Source organism: Heptranchias perlo, chromosome 12 (assembly GCF_035084215.1).
Source record: "Heptranchias perlo isolate sHepPer1 chromosome 12, sHepPer1.hap1, whole genome shotgun sequence".
NCBI lineage: Eukaryota > Metazoa > Chordata > Chondrichthyes > Hexanchiformes > Hexanchidae > Heptranchias > Heptranchias perlo.
The window spans coordinates 66504021-66521725 of record NC_090336.1 but is presented as its reverse complement, the minus strand read 5'-3'; the positions used below and the strand labels follow the sequence as shown (position 1 = coordinate 66521725).

The window sequence follows — 17705 nt, the reverse complement described above, 5'->3', positions numbered from 1 at the left end:
AGATTGGTAACTTTGCCAGTAGGCCACCAATCAGATGGGAGAGGGTTGGGTCTCAACGGACCTACGTCACTCATTCTCCGTCACTAACGAACTGCCGTGGAAGGAAACCTCTTTAAGGTAAACTAGGGACGTGACGTGACGTGTCTCACAGTGAGTGAGTGAGTGAGTGAGTGAGTGAGTGAGTGAGATTGCAACAGACAATCGAGAAAGAGGTGAGGTGCTGACAATCAGCAGCTCGTGTTTAAACATTCCTTCCACAGCAGGCAAGACCAATCAAAAGAAAATACTGCAGATGCTGGCTCTGGCTCGGCTGGCTGGCTGGCTGGCTGGCTGGAGATGGGAAATAAAAAGACAAGACGTGTTAATGGCTGGGTTAACTGTCGCAAGCAACAAGGCGTTAATGTTTCAGGAGTGCCGATTGCAATTGAAAGCTGTCTCTCAAGCTGCTCCTCCCCCGAAAGAAACGAGGCGTTAATGTTTCGGAAGTGCCGATTGAAAGCTGTCTCTCAAGCTGCTCCCTCACTGGGCCCTGTCCGTTGTCATGTTAATGGCTGGGTTAACTGTCGCAAGCAACAAGGCGTTAATGTTTCAGGAGTGCCGATTGCAATTGAAAGCTGTCTCTCAAGCTGGACGTCCAGTTATTTTGCAGTTTCAATTATATCGCTGGCTGCGTGCGTGCGTGCGAGCGGCACTCAGCCCAGGAGAAGAAAAAGATACCACTGAGCTGAAAAAGTCAGTGCAATATATATGCTTTATTCTCACTAATAACACATACACACACACACACATGTACAGACAGAGACGCTGGGAACGAGCTGTTTTTCTTTTTGAATATCTCCCCACAGGGAGGTGCACCGTTCCCAGAGACACTGCAATACTGGGTCGATGCGTGGAGTGGACGGAGCAAGCCCCTATTCCATCTCCCTGTTCCAAAAATCAATTTAATATATGGTCCCCAGATAGGGGACGTATCAGATATTAAACTGATAAGAACAGATTTTTTTTTTTTTTTTTTTTTTTTTTCTGACACTCTGGGGTGCCTTATTGCCTTACAGATTCATTCCAGATTCCTTGCAGTGACATTACATCAAGCCAAAGCTCTACAAGCCAAAGCTCTACACTCTGCCCGAGGGGATTTCTCCCTGACTGCATCCCCCCGGCATACAATGGCAGGAAGGCTCCAAATGGTTGCCTTCCCCCACTTGACCACTTGATCTTAGCCAAAAGGCCGAGAAGCGATACCGCGCTCGATGCGAATTGATCTTGGGTCCTGTTTGCCCTCCTTCTTTTTTCTCTGCCTGACTGTGTTTAAAGCAGTCTCGCAGCACTGCCGTTCTGGGCACATTTTTGCCACCGTTTCTAATTGCAACAGTGGATCAGTTGAAAGAAGTTGCCGTTTTCTCCTTTCTTGCTCGGATTGCGTGACAGATTGGTAACTTTGCCAGTAGGCCACCAATCAGATGGGAGAGGGTTGGGTCTCAACGGACCTACGTCACTCATTCTCCGTCACTAACGAACTGCCGTGGAAGGAAACCTCTTTAAGGTAAACTAGGGACGTGACGTGACGTGTCTCACAGTGAGTGAGTGAGTGAGTGAGTGAGTGAGATTGCAACAGACAATCGAGAAAGAGGTGAGGTGCTGACAATCAGCAGCTCGTGTTTAAACATTCCTTCCACAGCAGGCAAGACCAATCAAAAGAAAATACTGCAGATGCTGGCTCTGGCTCGGCTGGCTGGCTGGCTGGCTGGCTGGAGATGGGAAATAAAAAGACAAGACGTGTTAATGGCTGGGTTAACTGTCGCAAGCAACAAGGCGTTAATGTTTCAGGAGTGCCGATTGCAATTGAAAGCTGTCTCTCAAGCTGCTCCTCCCCCGAAAGAAACGAGGCGTTAATGTTTCGGAAGTGCCGATTGAAAGCTGTCTCTCAAGCTGCTCCCTCACTGGGCCCTGTCCGTTGTCATGTTAATGGCTGGGTTAACTGTCGCAAGCAACAAGGCGTTAATGTTTCAGGAGTGCCGATTGCAATTGAAAGCTGTCTCTCAAGCTGCTCCTCCCCCGAAAGAAACGAGGCGTTAATGTTTCGGAAGTGCCGATTGAAAGCTGTCTCTCAAGCTGCTCCCTCACTGGGCCCTGTCCGTTGTCATGTTAATGGCTGGGTTAACTGTCGCAAGCAACAAGGCGTTAATGTTTCAGGAGTGCCGATTGCAATTGAAAGCTGTCTCTCAAGCTGGACGTCCAGTTATTTTGCAGTTTCAATTATATCGCTGGCTGCGTGCGTGCGTGCGAGCGGCACTCAGCCCAGGAGAAGAAAAAGATACCACTGAGCTGAAAAAGTCAGTGCAATATATATGCTTTATTCTCACTAATAACACATACACACACACACACATGTACAGACAGAGACGCTGGGAACGAGCTGTTTTTCTTTTTGAATATCTCCCCACAGGGAGGTGCACCGTTCCCAGAGACACTGCAATACTGGGTCGATGCGTGGAGTGGACGGAGCAAGCCCCTATTCCATCTCCCTGTTCCAAAAATCAATTTAATATATGGTCCCCAGATAGGGGACGTATCAGATATTAAACTGATAAGAACAGATTTTTTTCTTTTTTTTCCAAAAAATATACTTTATTCATAAAAATTTGCAGCAGTACATACAAAACAGTTGTCATATCACTTTCCAAACGTACACAATACAGATTATACAATTTGCAGGTTACGTTAAGTGCAGTACAATGAACACATTGGACATAATTACAGTTCATGACACTCGAGGGTGTCTCATTGCATCATACTCAACACAGATTATTGCTTACAGATTCATTTCTGGTCCATTTCAGATTCATTACAGGTACATTACAGCAATTTGAATTTTACATTCTGCCCGAGGGGTTTTTTCCCTGATTGCAGCCCCTCGGTTTACAATGGCGGGAAGGCTCTAAACGGTTGCCTTTCCCCACAGGGCCTTTGCGGCGGCCGCACCCATCCTCAGTGCATCCCTCAGCACGTAGTCCTGGACCTTGGAATGTGCCAGTCTGCAACACTCGGTCGAGGACAGCTCCTTGTGCTGGAAGACCAGCAAGTTTCGGGCAGACCAAAGGGCGTCTTTCACCGAGTTGATGGTCTTCCAGCAGCAGCCGATGTCCGTCTCAGTGTGCGTCCCCGGGAACAGCCCGTAGAGCACAGAAACCTGTGTTACGGAACTGCTCGGGACGAACCTGGACAGATACCACTGCATCTCTCTCCAGACCTTCTTTGCAAAGGCACATTCCATAAGGAGATGGGTGACGGTCTCGTCTCCACCGCAGCCTCCTCTGGGACAGCGCGCGGTGGCGCTGAGAGCCCGGGAGTGCATGAAGGATCTGACGGGAAGGGCCCTTCTCACCACCAGCCAAGCCAGGTCTTGGTGCTTGTTTGAAAGCTCTGGCGATGAGGCGTTCTGCCAAATGACATTGACAGTCTGCTCGGGGAACCAACCGACAGGATCCACCATCTCCTTTTCCCGCAGGGTCTCGAGGACGTTACGTGCGGACCACTTGCTGATCGCCTTGTGGTCAAAGGTGTTTTCCTGCACAAACCTTTCCACGAAGGACAGTTGGGGCGGAACGGTCCAACTGGACGGAGCGTTCCGTGGCAGCGTGGCCAGGCCCATCCTTCTCAACACCGGGGACAGGTAGAACCTCAGCACGTAGTGACACTTTGTGTTTGCGTACTGAGGGTCTATGCACAGCTTGATGCAGCCGCACACAAAGGTGGCCATCAGGATGAGGGCCACGTTGGGCACGCCTTTCCCCCCTTTCTCTGGAGATTTGTACATCGTGACCCTGCGGACACGGTCCATTTTTGATCTCCAGACAAAGTGGAAGATGGCTCGGGTGACTGTCGCGGCGCAGGAGCGAGGTATGGGCCAGACCTGCGCCACGTACAGCAACACCGAGAGCACCTCGCACCTGATGACCAGGTTCTTGCCCACGATCGAGAGGGATCGTTGATCCCACAGTCCCAGTTTCTGCTTAACCTTGGAGATACGCTCCTCCCAGTTTTTGGTGCACGCCCCGGCCCCCCCGAACCAGATCCCCAGCACCTTCAGGTAATCCGACCTGACGGTGAAGGGGACAAAGGATCGGTCGGTCCAGTTCCCAAAGAACATGGCCTCGCTCTTGCTACGATTTACCCTGACCCCCGAGGCCAGTTCGAACTGGTCGCAGATGCTCATCAATCTGCGGACCGACAGCTGATCCGAGCAAAAGACGGCGACGTCATCCATGTACAGGGAGGCCTTGACCTGAGTGCCTCCGCTGCCCGGGATCGTCACCCCTCTTATGCCCGCATCCCTCCTGATGGACTCGGCAAAGGGTTCGATGCAACACACGAACAAGACGGAGGAGAGAGGACAGCCCTGCCTGACTCCAGATTTGATCGGAAAGCTTTCTGATTCCCACCCGTTGATTGAAACTGCGCTACTGATGTTTGTGTAGAGCAGTTGGATCCAATTGCGGATTCCCTCCCCAAACCCCATTTTGGAGAGCACGTCCATCATGTACGTGTGGGATATTCTGTCAAAGGCCTTCTCCTGGTCCAGGCTAATCAGGCAGGTGTTCACCCCCCTGTCCTGTACGTAGGCAATCGTATCCCTGAGTAGCGCCAGGCTGTCAGAGATCTTCCTGCCGGGTACGGCGCAGGTCTGATCGGGGTGGATCACCACCTCCAGGGCTGACTTGACCCGATTGGCGATGACCTTGGACAGAATTTTGTAGTCCACGTTAAGTAGTGAGATGGGTCGCCAATTTTTGATTTCTTCCCTCTCCCCCTTCTGTTTGTAGATGAGGGTGATGATGCCTTTCCTCATGGAGTCTGACATGCTGCCTGCCAGAAGCATACCCCCGTACACTTCCAGCAGGTCTGGGCCTATCCAGTCCCACAGAGCCGAGTACAACTCCATCGGTAAGCCGTCGCTTCCGGGAGTCTTACTCTTCTCGAAGGATCGGACGGCCTTTGTCAGTTCGTCCAGAGTTAGCGGGTGATCCAGACTCTCCCGCTTGCTGTCGTCTAGAACCTCCGTGATAGACGACAAGAAGGAGTGGGAGGCCGCGCTGTCTGTGGGCTTCGCGTCGTACAGTCCGGCATAAAAGGATTTGCAGATCCTCAGTATGTCGGGCTGCGAGGACGTGACCGAGCCGTTCTCTTCCTTCAGGCTGCTGATCACAGAGCTCTCTCTGTGCACCTTTTGGAAGAAGAAGCGCGAGCAAGTCTCGTCCTGCTCCACGGAGCGGACTCTGGACCGGAAGACGATCTTTGAGGCCTCGGAGGCAAAGAGCGAGGCTTGCTGGTCCTTCACCTCTCTGAGTTCCTCCCCGACATCGATCCCCATCGACTGCAGCAGGAGAAGATTCTGCATGCTTTTCTGGAGTCGGGACGTTTCCCTCTGCCTCTCTCTCGCCTTCTGAACACCTTTGAGGATGAAGAACCTCTTGATGTTCGCCTTGATGGCTTCCCACCAGTGCACTGGGGAATCAAAGAGGGGCTTTACGGTTCTCCAACCTTTGTAATCCCTCGTCAGTTCCTCAATGTTTCCCGGGGTCAACAGTTAGCCAAAAGGCCGAGAAGCGATACCGCGCTCGATGCGAATTGATCTTGGGTCCTGTTTGCCCTCCTTCTTTTTTCTCTGCCTGACTGTGTTTAAAGCAGTCTCGCAGCACTGCCGTTCTGGGCACATTTTTGCCACCGTTTCTAATTGCAACAGTGGATCAGTTGAAAGAAGTTGCCGTTTTCTCCTTTCTTGCTCGGATTGCGTGACAGATTGGTAACTTTGCCAGTAGGCCACCAATCAGATGGGAGAGGGTTGGGTCTCAACGGACCTACGTCACTCATTCTCCGTCACTAACGAACTGCCGTGGAAGGAAACCTCTTTAAGGTAAACTAGGGACGTGACGTGACGTGTCTCACAGTGAGTGAGTGAGTGAGTGAGTGAGTGAGATTGCAACAGACAATCGAGAAAGAGGTGAGGTGCTGACAATCAGCAGCTCGTGTTTAAACATTCCTTCCACAGCAGGCAAGACCAATCAAAAGAAAATACTGCAGATGCTGGCTCTGGCTCGGCTGCCTGGCTGGCTGGCTGGAGATGGGAAATAAAAAGACAAGACGTGTTAATGGCTGGGTTAACTGTCGCAAGCAACAAGGCGTTAATGTTTCAGGAGTGCCGATTGCAATTGAAAGCTGTCTCTCAAGCTGCTCCTCCCCCGAAAGAAACGAGGCGTTAATGTTTCGGAAGTGCCGATTGAAAGCTGTCTCTCAAGCTGCTCCCTCACTGGGCCCTGTCCGTTGTCATGTTAATGGCTGGGTTAACTGTCGCAAGCAACAAGGCGTTAATGTTTCAGGAGTGCCGATTGCAATTGAAAGCTGTCTCTCAAGCTGCTCCTCCCCCGAAAGAAACGAGGCGGTAATGTTTCAGGAGTGCCGATTGCAATTGAAAGCTGTCTCTCAAGCTGGACGTCCAGTTATTTTGCAGTTTCAATTATATCGCTGGCTGCGTGCGTGCGTGCGAGCGGCACTCAGCCCAGGAGAAGAAAAAGATACCACTGAGCTGAGAAAGTCAGTGCAATATATATGCTTTATTCTCACTAATAACACATACACACACACACACACATGTACAGACAGAGACGCTGGGAACGAGCTGTTTTTCTTTTTGAATATCTCCCCACAGGGAGGTGCACCGTTCCCAGAGACACTGCAATACTGGGTCGATGCGTGGAGTGGACGGAGCAAGCCCCTATTCCATCTCCCTGTTCCAAAAATCAATTTAATATATGGTCCCCAGATAGGGGACGTATCAGATATTAAACTGATAAGAACAGATTTTTTTTTTTTTTTTTTTTCTGACACTCTGGGGTGCCTTATTGCCTTACAGATTCATTCCAGATTCCTTGCAGTGACATTACATCAAGCCAAAGCTCTACAAGCCAAAGCTCTACACTCTGCCCGAGGGGATTTCTCCCTGACTGCATCCCCCCGGCATACAATGGCAGGAAGGCTCCAAATGGTTGCCTTCCCCCACTTGACCACTTGATCTTAGCCAAAAGGCCGAGAAGCGATACCGCGCTCGATGCGAATTGATCTTGGGTCCTGTTTGCCCTCCTTTTTTCTCTGCCTGACTGTGTTTAAAGCAGTCTCGCAGCACTGCCGTTCTGGGCACATTTTTGCCACCGTTTCTAATTGCAACAGTGGATCAGTTGAAAGAAGTTGCCGTTTTCTCCTTTCTTGCTCGGATTGCGTGACAGATTGGTAACTTTGCCAGTAGGCCACCAATCAGATGGGAGAGGGTTGGGTCTCAACGGACCTACGTCACTCATTCTCCGTCACTAACGAACTGCCGTGGAAGGAAACCTCTTTAAGGTAAACTAGGGACGTGACGTGACGTGTCTCACAGTGAGTGAGTGAGTGAGTGAGTGAGTGAGTGAGATTGCAACAGACAATCGAGAAAGAGGTGAGGTGCTGACAATCAGCAGCTCGTGTTTAAACATTCCTTCCACAGCAGGCAAGACCAATCAAAAGAAAATACTGCAGATGCTGGCTCTGGCTCGGCTGCCTGGCTGGCTGGCTGGAGATGGGAAATAAAAAGACAAGACGTGTTAATGGCTGGGTTAACTGTCGCAAGCAACAAGGCGTTAATGTTTCAGGAGTGCCGATTGCAATTGAAAGCTGTCTCTCAAGCTGCTCCTCCCCCGAAAGAAACGAGGCGTTAATGTTTCGGAAGTGCCGATTGAAAGCTGTCTCTCAAGCTGCTCCCTCACTGGGCCCTGTCCGTTGTCATGTTAATGGCTGGGTTAACTGTCGCAAGCAACAAGGCGTTAATGTTTCAGGAGTGCCGATTGCAATTGAAAGCTGTCTCTCAAGCTGCTCCTCCCCCGAAAGAAACGAGGCGGTAATGTTTCAGGAGTGCCGATTGCAATTGAAAGCTGTCTCTCAAGCTGGACGTCCAGTTATTTTGCAGTTTCAATTATATCGCTGGCTGCGTGCGTGCGTGCGAGCGGCACTCAGCCCAGGAGAAGAAAAAGATACCACTGAGCTGAGAAAGTCAGTGCAATATATATGCTTTATTCTCACTAATAACACATACACACACACACACATGTACAGACAGAGACGCTGGGAACGAGCTGTTTTTCTTTTTGAATATCTCCCCACAGGGAGGTGCACCGTTCCCAGAGACACTGCAATACTGGGTCGATGCGTGGAGTGGACGGAGCAAGCCCCTATTCCATCTCCCTGTTCCAAAAATCAATTTAATATATGGTCCCCAGATAGGGGACGTATCAGATATTAAACTGATAAGAACAGATTTTTTTTTTTTTCTGACACTCTGGGGTGCCTTATTGCCTTACAGATTCATTCCAGATTCCTTGCAGTGACATTACATCAAGCCAAAGCTCTACAAGCCAAAGCTCTACACTCTGCCCGAGGGGATTTCTCCCTGACTGCATCCCCCCGGCAGACAATGGCAGGAAGGCTCCAAATGGTTGCCTTCCCCCACTTGACCACTTGATCTTAGCCAAAAGGCCGAGAAGCGATACTGCGCTCGATGCGAATTGATCTTGGGTCCTGTTTGCCCTCCTTCTTTTTTCTCTGCCTGACTGTGTTTAAAGCAGTCTCGCAGCACTGCCGTTCTGGGCACATTTTTGCCACCGTTTCTAATTGCAACAGTGGATCAGTTGAAAGAAGTTGCCGTTTTCTCCTTTCTTGCTCGGATTGCGTGACAGATTGGTAACTTTGCCAGTAGGCCACCAATCAGATGGGAGAGGGTTGGGTCTCAACGGACCTACGTCACTCATTCTCCGTCACTAACGAACTGCCGTGGAAGGAAACCTCTTTAAGGTAAACTAGGGACGTGACGTGACGTGTCTCACAGTGAGTGAGTGAGTGAGTGAGTGAGATTGCAACAGACAATCGAGAAAGAGGTGAGGTGCTGACAATCAGCAGCTCGTGTTTAAACATTCCTTCCACAGCAGGCAAGACCAATCAAAAGAAAATACTGCAGATGCTGGCTCTGGCTCGGCTGCCTGGCTGGCTGGCTGGAGATGGGAAATAAAAAGACAAGACGTGTTAATGGCTGGGTTAACTGTCGCAAGCAACAAGGCGTTAATGTTTCAGGAGTGCCGATTGCAATTGAAAGCTGTCTCTCAAGCTGCTCCTTCCCCGAAAGAAACGAGGCGTTAATGTTTCGGAAGTGCCGATTGAAAGCTGTCTCTCAAGCTGCTCCCTCACTGGGCCCTGTCCGTTGTCATGTTAATGGCTGGGTTAACTGTCGCAAGCAACAAGGCGTTAATGTTTCAGGAGTGCCGATTGCAATTGAAAGCTGTCTCTCAAGCTGCTCCTCCCCCGAAAGAAACGAGGCGGTAATGTTTCAGGAGTGCCGATTGCAATTGAAAGCTGTCTCTCAAGCTGGACGTCCAGTTATTTTGCAGTTTCAATTATATCGCTGGCTGCGTGCGTGCGTGCGAGCGGCACTCAGCCCAGGAGAAGAAAAAGATACCACTGAGCTGAGAAAGTCAGTGCAATATATATGCTTTATTCTCACTAATAACACATACACACACACACACATGTACAGACAGAGACGCTGGGAACGAGCTGTTTTTCTTTTTGAATATCTCCCCACAGGGAGGTGCACCGTTCCCAGAGACACTGCAATACTGGGTCGATGCGTGGAGTGGACGGAGCAAGCCCCTATTCCATCTCCCTGTTCCAAAAATCAATTTAATATATGGTCCCCAGATAGGGGACGTATCAGATATTAAACTGATAAGAACAGATTTTTTTTTTTTTTTTCTGACACTCTGGGGTGCCTTATTGCCTTACAGATTCATTCCAGATTCCTTGCAGTGACATTACATCAAGCCAAAGCTCTACAAGCCAAAGCTCTACACTCTGCCCGAGGGGATTTCTCCCTGACTGCATCCCCCCGGCATACAATGGCAGGAAGGCTCCAAATGGTTGCCTTCCCCCACTTGACCACTTGATCTTAGCCAAAAGGCCGAGAAGCGATACCGCGCTCGATGCGAATTGATCTTGGGTCCTGTTTGCCCTCCTTCTTTTTTCTCTGCCTGACTGTGTTTAAAGCAGTCTCGCAGCACTGCCGTTCTGGGCACATTTTTGCCACCGTTTCTAATTGCAACAGTGGATCAGTTGAAAGAAGTTGCCGTTTTCTCCTTTCTTGCTCGGATTGCGTGACAGATTGGTAACTTTGCCAGTAGGCCACCAATCAGATGGGAGAGGGTTGGGTCTCAACGGACCTACGTCACTCATTCTCCGTCACTAACGAACTGCCGTGGAAGGAAACCTCTTTAAGGTAAACTAGGGACGTGACGTGACGTGTCTCACAGTGAGTGAGTGAGTGAGTGAGTGAGTGAGATTGCAACAGACAATCGAGAAAGAGGTGAGGTGCTGACAATCAGCAGCTCGTGTTTAAACATTCCTTCCACAGCAGGCAAGACCAATCAAAAGAAAATACTGCAGATGCTGGCTCTGGCTCGGCTGCCTGGCTGGCTGGCTGGAGATGGGAAATAAAAAGACAAGACGTGTTAATGGCTGGGTTAACTGTCGCAAGCAACAAGGCGTTAATGTTTCAGGAGTGCCGATTGCAATTGAAAGCTGTCTCTCAAGCTGCTCCTCCCCCGAAAGAAACGAGGCGTTAATGTTTCGGAAGTGCCGATTGAAAGCTGTCTCTCAAGCTGCTCCCTCACTGGGCCCTGTCCGTTGTCATGTTAATGGCTGGGTTAACTGTCGCAAGCAACAAGGCGTTAATGTTTCAGGAGTGCCGATTGCAATTGAAAGCTGTCTCTCAAGCTGCTCCTCCCCCGAAAGAAACGAGGCGGTAATGTTTCAGGAGTGCCGATTGCAATTGAAAGCTGTCTCTCAAGCTGGACGTCCAGTTATTTTGCAGTTTCAATTATATCGCTGGCTGCGTGCGTGCGTGCGAGCGGCACTCAGCCCAGGAGAAGAAAAAGATACCACTGAGCTGAGAAAGTCAGTGCAATATATATGCTTTATTCTCACTAATAATACATACACACACACACACATGTACAGACAGAGACGCTGGGAACGAGCTGTTTTTCTTTTTGAATATCTCCCCACAGGGAGGTGCACCGTTCCCAGAGACACTGCAATACTGGGTCGATGCGTGGAGTGGACGGAGCAAGCCCCTATTCCATCTCCCTGTTCCAAAAATCAATTTAATATATGGTCCCCAGATAGGGGACGTATCAGATATTAAACTGATAAGAACAGATTTTTTTTTTTTTTTCCCAAAAAATATACTTTATTCATAAAAATTTGCAGCAGTACATACAAAACAGTTGTCATATCACTTTCCAAACGTACACAATACAGATTGTACAATTTGCAGGTTACGTTAAGTGCAGTACAATGAAAACATTGGACATCATTACAGTTCATGACACTCTGGGGTGTCTCATTGCATCATACTCAACACAGATTATTGCTTACAGATTCATTTCTGGTCCATTTCAGATTCATTACAGGTACATTACAGCAATTTGAATTTTACATTCTGCCCGAGGGGGTTTTTCCCTGATTGCAGCCCCTCGGTTTACAATGGCGGGAAGGCTCTAAACGGTTGCCTTTCCCCACAGGGCCTTTGCGGCGGCCGCACCCATCCTCAGTGCATCCCTCAGCACGTAGTCCTGGACCTTGGAATGTGCCAGTCTGCAACACTCGGTCGAGGACAGCTCCTTGTGCTGGAAGACCAGCAAGTTTCGGGCAGACCAAAGGGCGTCTTTCACCGAGTTGATGGTCTTCCAGCAGCAGCCGATGTCCGTCTCAGTGTGCGTCCCCGGGAACAGCCCGTAGAGCACAGAAACCTGTGTTACGGAACTGCTCGGGACGAACCTGGACAGATACCACTGCATCTCTCTCCAGACCTTCTTTGCAAAGGCACATTCCATAAGGAGATGGGTGACGGTCTCGTCTCCACCGCAGCCTCCTCTGGGACAGCGCGCGGTGGCGCTGAGAGCCCGGGAGTGCATGAAGGATCTGACGGGAAGGGCCCTTCTCACCACCAGCCAAGCTAGGTCTTGGTGCTTGTTTGAAAGCTCTGGCGATGAGGCTTTCTGCCAAATGACATTGACAGTCTGCTCGGGGAACCAACCGACAGGATCCACCATCTCCTTTTCCCGCAGGGTCTCGAGGACGTTTCGTGCGGACCACTTGCTGATCGCCTTGTGGTCAAAGGTGTTTTCCTGCACAAACCTTTCCACGAAGGACAGGTGGGGCGGAACGGTCCAACTGGACGGAGCGTTCCGTGGCAGCGTGGCCAGGCCCATCCTTCTCAACACCGGGGACAGGTAGAACCTCAGCACGTAGTGACACTTTGTGTTTGCGTACTGAGGGTCTATGCACAGCTTGATGCAGCCGCACACAAAGGTGGCCATCAGGATGAGGGCCACGTTGGGCACGCCTTTCCCCCCTTTCTCTGGAGATTTGTACATCGTGACCCTGCGGACACGGTCCATTTTTGATCTCCAGACAAAGTGGAAGATGGCTCGGGTGACTGTCGCGGCGCAGGAGCGAGGTATGGGCCAGACCTGCGCCACGTACAGCAACACCGAGAGCACCTCGCACCTGATGACCAGGTTCTTGCCCACGATCGAGAGGGATCGTTGATCCCACAGTCCCAGTTTCTGCTTAACCTTGGAGATACGCTCCTCCCAGTTTTTGGTGCACGCCCCGGCCCCCCCGAACCAGATCCCCAGCACCTTCAGGTAATCCGACCTGACGGTGAAGGGGACAAAGGATCGGTCGGTCCAGTTCCCAAAGAACATGGCCTCGCTCTTGCTACGATTTACCCTGGCCCCTGAGGCCAGTTCGAACTGGTCGCAGATGCTCATCAATCTGCGGACCGACAGCTGATCCGAGCAAAAGACGGCGACGTCATCCATGTACAGGGAGGCCTTGACCTGAGTGCCTCCGCTGCCTGGGATCGTCACCCCTCTTATGCCCGCATCCCTCCTGATGGACTCGGCAAAGGGTTCGATGCAACACACGAACAAGACGGAGGAGAGAGGACAGCCCTGCCTGACTCCAGATTTGATCGGAAAGCTTTCTGATTCCCACCCGTTGATTGAAACTGCGCTACTGATGTTTGTGTAGAGCAGTTGGATCCAATTTCGGATTCCCTCCCCAAACCCCATTTTGGAGAGCACGTCCATCATGTACGTGTGGGATATTCTGTCAAAGGCCTTCTCCTGGTCTAGGCTGATCAGGCAGGTGTTCACCCCCCTGTCCTGTACGTAGGCAATCGTATCCCTGAGTAGCGCCAGGCTATCAGAGATCTTCCTGCCGGGTACGGCGCAGGTCTGATCGGGGTGGATCACCACCTCCAGGGCTGACTTGACCCGATTGGCGATGACCTTGGACAGAATTTTGTAGTCCACGTTAAGTAGTGAGATGGGTCGCCAATTTTTGATTTCTTCCCTCTCCCCCTTCTGTTTGTAGATGAGGGTGATGATGCCTTTCCTCATGGAGTCTGACATGCTGCCTGCCAGAAGCATACCCCCGTACACTTCCAGCAGGTCTGGGCCTATCCAGTCCCACAGAGCCGAGTACAACTCCATCGGTAAGCCGTCGCTTCCGGGAGTCTTACTCTTCTCGAAGGATCGGACGGCCTTTGTCAGTTCGTCCAGAGTTAGCGGGTGATCCAGACTCTCCCGCTCGCTGTCGTCTAGAACCTCCGTGATAGACGACAAGAAGGAGTGGGAGGCCGCGCTGTCTGTGGGCTTCGCGTCGTACAGTCCGGCATAAAAGGATTTGCAGATCCTCAGTATGTCGGGCTGCGAGGACGTGACCGAGCCGTTCTCTTCCTTCAGGCTGCTGATCACAGAGCTCTCTCTGTGCACCTTTTGGAAGAAGAAGCGCGAGCAAGTCTCGTCCTGCTCCACGGAGCGGACTCTGGACCGGAAGATGATCTTGGAGGCCTCGGAGGCAAAGAGCGAGGCTTGCTGGTCCTTCACCTCTCTGAGTTCCTCCCCGACATCGATCCCCATCGACTGCAGCAGGAGAAGATTCTGCATGCTTTTCTGGAGTCGGGACGTTTCCCTCTGCCTCTCTCTCGCCTTCTGAACACCTTTGAGGATGAAGAACCTCTTGATGTTCGCCTTGATGGCTTCCCACCAGTGCACTGGGGAATCAAAGAGGGGTTTTACGGTTCTCCAACCTTTGTAATCCCTCGTCAGTTCCTCAATGTTTCCCGGGGTCAACAGTTTCACGTTCAGCTTCCATGTCCCCCTGCCCACTCTCTGATCGTCCTGTAGGTGACAGTCGGCCAGGAGGAGGCAGTGGTCAGAGAAGAACACCGGTGTGACCTTGGTGGATCTGACCTTGAGCTTCGGGGATACAAACAGGAAGTCTATCCTGGAACGGACGGACCCGTCTGGTCTGGACCAGGTGTATTGACGCGCCGCTCCGTCTGCAGGGTTGCTGAAGACGTCGCACAGCTTGGCGTCTTTCACCGCTTCCATCAGGAGTTTGGACGTGGCGTCCAGTTTGCTGTCGGCTCTGCCGGATCGTCCAGCCGCATCGATGATGCAGTTGAAGTCACCGCCGAGAATGACCGGCTTGGACGTCGCCAGCAGCAGTGGGAGCTGCTGGAAGACGGCCAGCCGCTCGTCCTTCAGAGCCGGGGCGTACACGTTGATCAGCCGGAGCGGAGCGTTTTTGTACTTTACGTCTGCTACGAGGAGACGGCCCCCCACCACCTCCTTTACTTCGGTGATGGTGAAGTTGCCCCCCCGCAGCAGAATCCCCAGGCCGGAGGCACGGTTATCGTTGCCTCCCGACCAGATAGACGGCCCGTGGGCCCAGCGCTGCGACCATTGCCTGTAATTGCTGAGATGCGGCAGGCCGCACTCCTGTAAGAACAGCAGGTCGCTCTTGACCTTGGCCAGGTAGTCCAAGGTCGACACACATCGCGTAGTGCTTTTAACGCTACGCACGTTAATGGATGCGACTTTCAGACCCATTTTAACAATTGTTTAAAGTCTCACCCGTCAGTCCGTTTGCTGTTTCCAGCTCTTGGCCGTGTTTCTGCATATAGGTGATCTGTGTAAAGTGTTCCACGATCCCTGAGCTGAGGTACGAGTTCTGTTCTGCCTCAGAGAGGGGGTCGTCGTCCCGCCGGGGTGACATCGGCGGCCTGGTGTCGGGTGAAGAGTCCGTGCGATCCTCGATCGGTTGGGGCTCCTCGTTGTCGCTTCTCCCGGTTTCCCGGAGCTGGTCTTCGCTCTCTGCGGTGCTGCTCCCGGTGTCTCGGAGCTGGTGTGCGCTGGGCACTACGATGCTGCCGGCTTCCCGGAGCTGGAGGGCACTGGAGGCGTTGTCGCTCCCAGTGTTCTGGAGATGGGGGGTGCCGATCGCATCGGGGTCACCTTGGGTATTTTGCCGCTTTGGGTGGGACGGCTGACCACTTCGCTCCTGTCGTCCCTCCTCGTCAGACTCGGGGTAGTCGTTGCAGTCCGACTGCGACTCGAGTGCTCTTTTGGCCCCTGGTGTAGTGTCGGCAGGGGCTTGTTTCCTTTTCTCTGGCTTCTTCTTTTTGGTTTTATTGACCACCAGCTGCCATCCTCCCTCTGCTGCCTCCTCGTCCATGGACTCTGTCATCTGTTGAGGAGGCTCGGAGCTGGGTGTCGGGGTCTGGCAGTTTTCGGCTTGACCCTTTCCTCGTTCATTGTTTTCCTGGGCTAGGGTCTTCTTGGAGGAGGTCGCGGCCGGGCGCTGACTCTTGGCCTTCTTTGGGGCATCCTTGCTTGTTTCCCCCTCCTCCTCCGCTGTGTTGTTCTTGGCCGCCTGGGCGTAGCTGAGGTTGCGTTCGGGGCAGACCCTGTAGAGATGGCCTTCCAGCCCGCACAGGTTGCAGCGCTTGCTCTCCTTGCAGTCCTTAGTTTGGTGTCCTTCCTGTTTGCAGTTCTTGCAGATGGTTGCAGTGCAGGTGTTCGCCAAATGGCCGGATTTGCCGCAGGTGCGACAGACTCTGGGCTGCCCCACATACGTGATGTATCCTCGACTTCCTCCGATGGCGAAGCTGGAGGGAGGGTGGACGATGTTGCCGTGGGCGTCCAGTCTCAACGTTGCCGTGACTTCCCTCTTGCTGGTCCAGATCCCAAACTGGTCGGTGACGTCGACGCTGTTCTGCGCCCTGTCGACGTATCTGGCGAGGAACGTCAGCACATCGGCGACCGGGACGTGTGGGTTGTACATGTGTACAATCAGCTTGCGATTCCTCTGCGTTGGGAGGGTGAAAAGCGGCTCCGCAGTGAGCATGGCCAGCAGTCCGACGCTCCCCTTCTCCTTGAAGACTTGAAGAAGCTTCTGGCATCCAGCGACGGTCTTGAAGGTGACGTCAAAATGTCCGCTTCGAGGGAAATCCTGGAGGCAGAAGATGTCCGTCGCTTTGAATCCACAGCAGTCGAGCAGAACGCGCTTGACGAAAAGCTCCTGATCCACCGGCGAAACACATTCGACTGTCGTTACCGTCACCCTGACGGTGTTTGGCACACCATGGCCGACTGCCCGGGTGCCCTTCCCTGCCATTGCAGTGTTGGTGTGGTCCTTATGCAAATTTAGGGGAGGAGCCAGCACACAAACGACCAATCACAGCAAAGTCCGCACTTTGCGAGCGCACGAGGTCGCGGCCAGCGTTCCAGTCCGCTCAGATCCAAATAAGCCCGAAAAGGAACACACTTGATCTTAGCCAAAAGGCCGAGAAGCGATACCGCGCTCGATGCGAATTGATCTTAGGTCCTGTTTGCCCTCCTTCTTTTTTCTCTGCATGACTGTGTTTAAAGCAGTCTCGCAGCACTGCCGTTCTGGGCACATTTTTGCCACCGTTTCTAATTGCAACAGTGGATCAGTTGAAAGAAGTTGCCGTTTTCTCCTTTCTTGCTCGGATTGCGTGACAGATTGGTAACTTTGCCAGTAGGCCACCAATCAGATGGGAGAGGGTTGGGTCTCAACGGACCTACGTCACTCATTCTCCGTCACGAACGAACTGCCGTGGAAGGAAACCTCTTTAAGGTAAACTAGGGACGTGACGTGACGTGTCTCACAGTGAGTGAGCGAGTGAGTGAGTGAGATTGCAACAGACAATCGAGAAAGAGGTGAGGTGCTGACAATCAGCAGCTCGTGTTTAAACATTCCTTCCACAGCAGGCAAGACCAATCAAAAGAAAATACTGCAGATGCTGGCTCTGGCTCGGCTGCCTGGCTGGCTGGCTGGAGATGGGAAATAAAAAGACAAGACGTGTTAATGGCTGGGTTAACTGTCGCAAGCAACAAGGCGTTAATGTTTCAGGAGTGCCGATTGCAATTGAAAGCTGTCTCTCAAGCTGCTCCTCCCCCGAAAGAAACGAGGCGTTAATGTTTCGGAAGTGCCGATTGAAAGCTGTCTCTCAAGCTGCTCCCTCACTGGGCCCTGTCCGTTGTCATGTTAATGGCTGGGTTAACTGTCGCAAGCAACAAGGCGTTAATGTTTCAGGAGTGCCGATTGCAATTGAAAGCTGTCTCTCAAGCTGCTCCTCCCCCGAAAGAAACGAGGCGGTAATGTTTCAGGAGTGCCGATTGCAATTGAAAGCTGTCTCTCAAGCTGGACGTCCAGTTATTTTGCAGTTTCAATTATATCGCTGGCTGCGTGCG

General features: G+C 51.9%; 6 pseudogenes; all 6 read right to left on the bottom strand.

Annotated features, from left to right (window-relative positions):
• Positions 1–844: 844 nt before the first annotated feature.
• On the bottom strand, positions 845–1057 carry LOC137328455 (U2 spliceosomal RNA; annotated as a pseudogene).
• A 1388-nt stretch (positions 1058–2445) lies between these two features.
• Positions 2446–2625, bottom strand: LOC137328289 (U2 spliceosomal RNA; annotated as a pseudogene).
• A 4080-nt stretch (positions 2626–6705) lies between these two features.
• Positions 6706–6912, bottom strand: LOC137328379 (U2 spliceosomal RNA; annotated as a pseudogene).
• Positions 6913–8188: 1276 nt separating this feature from the next.
• On the bottom strand, positions 8189–8393 carry LOC137328313 (U2 spliceosomal RNA; annotated as a pseudogene).
• A 1266-nt stretch (positions 8394–9659) lies between these two features.
• On the bottom strand, positions 9660–9862 carry LOC137328341 (U2 spliceosomal RNA; annotated as a pseudogene).
• Positions 9863–11137: 1275 nt separating this feature from the next.
• LOC137328299 (U2 spliceosomal RNA) lies at positions 11138–11317 on the bottom strand (annotated as a pseudogene).
• Positions 11318–17705: the final 6388 nt, after the last annotated feature.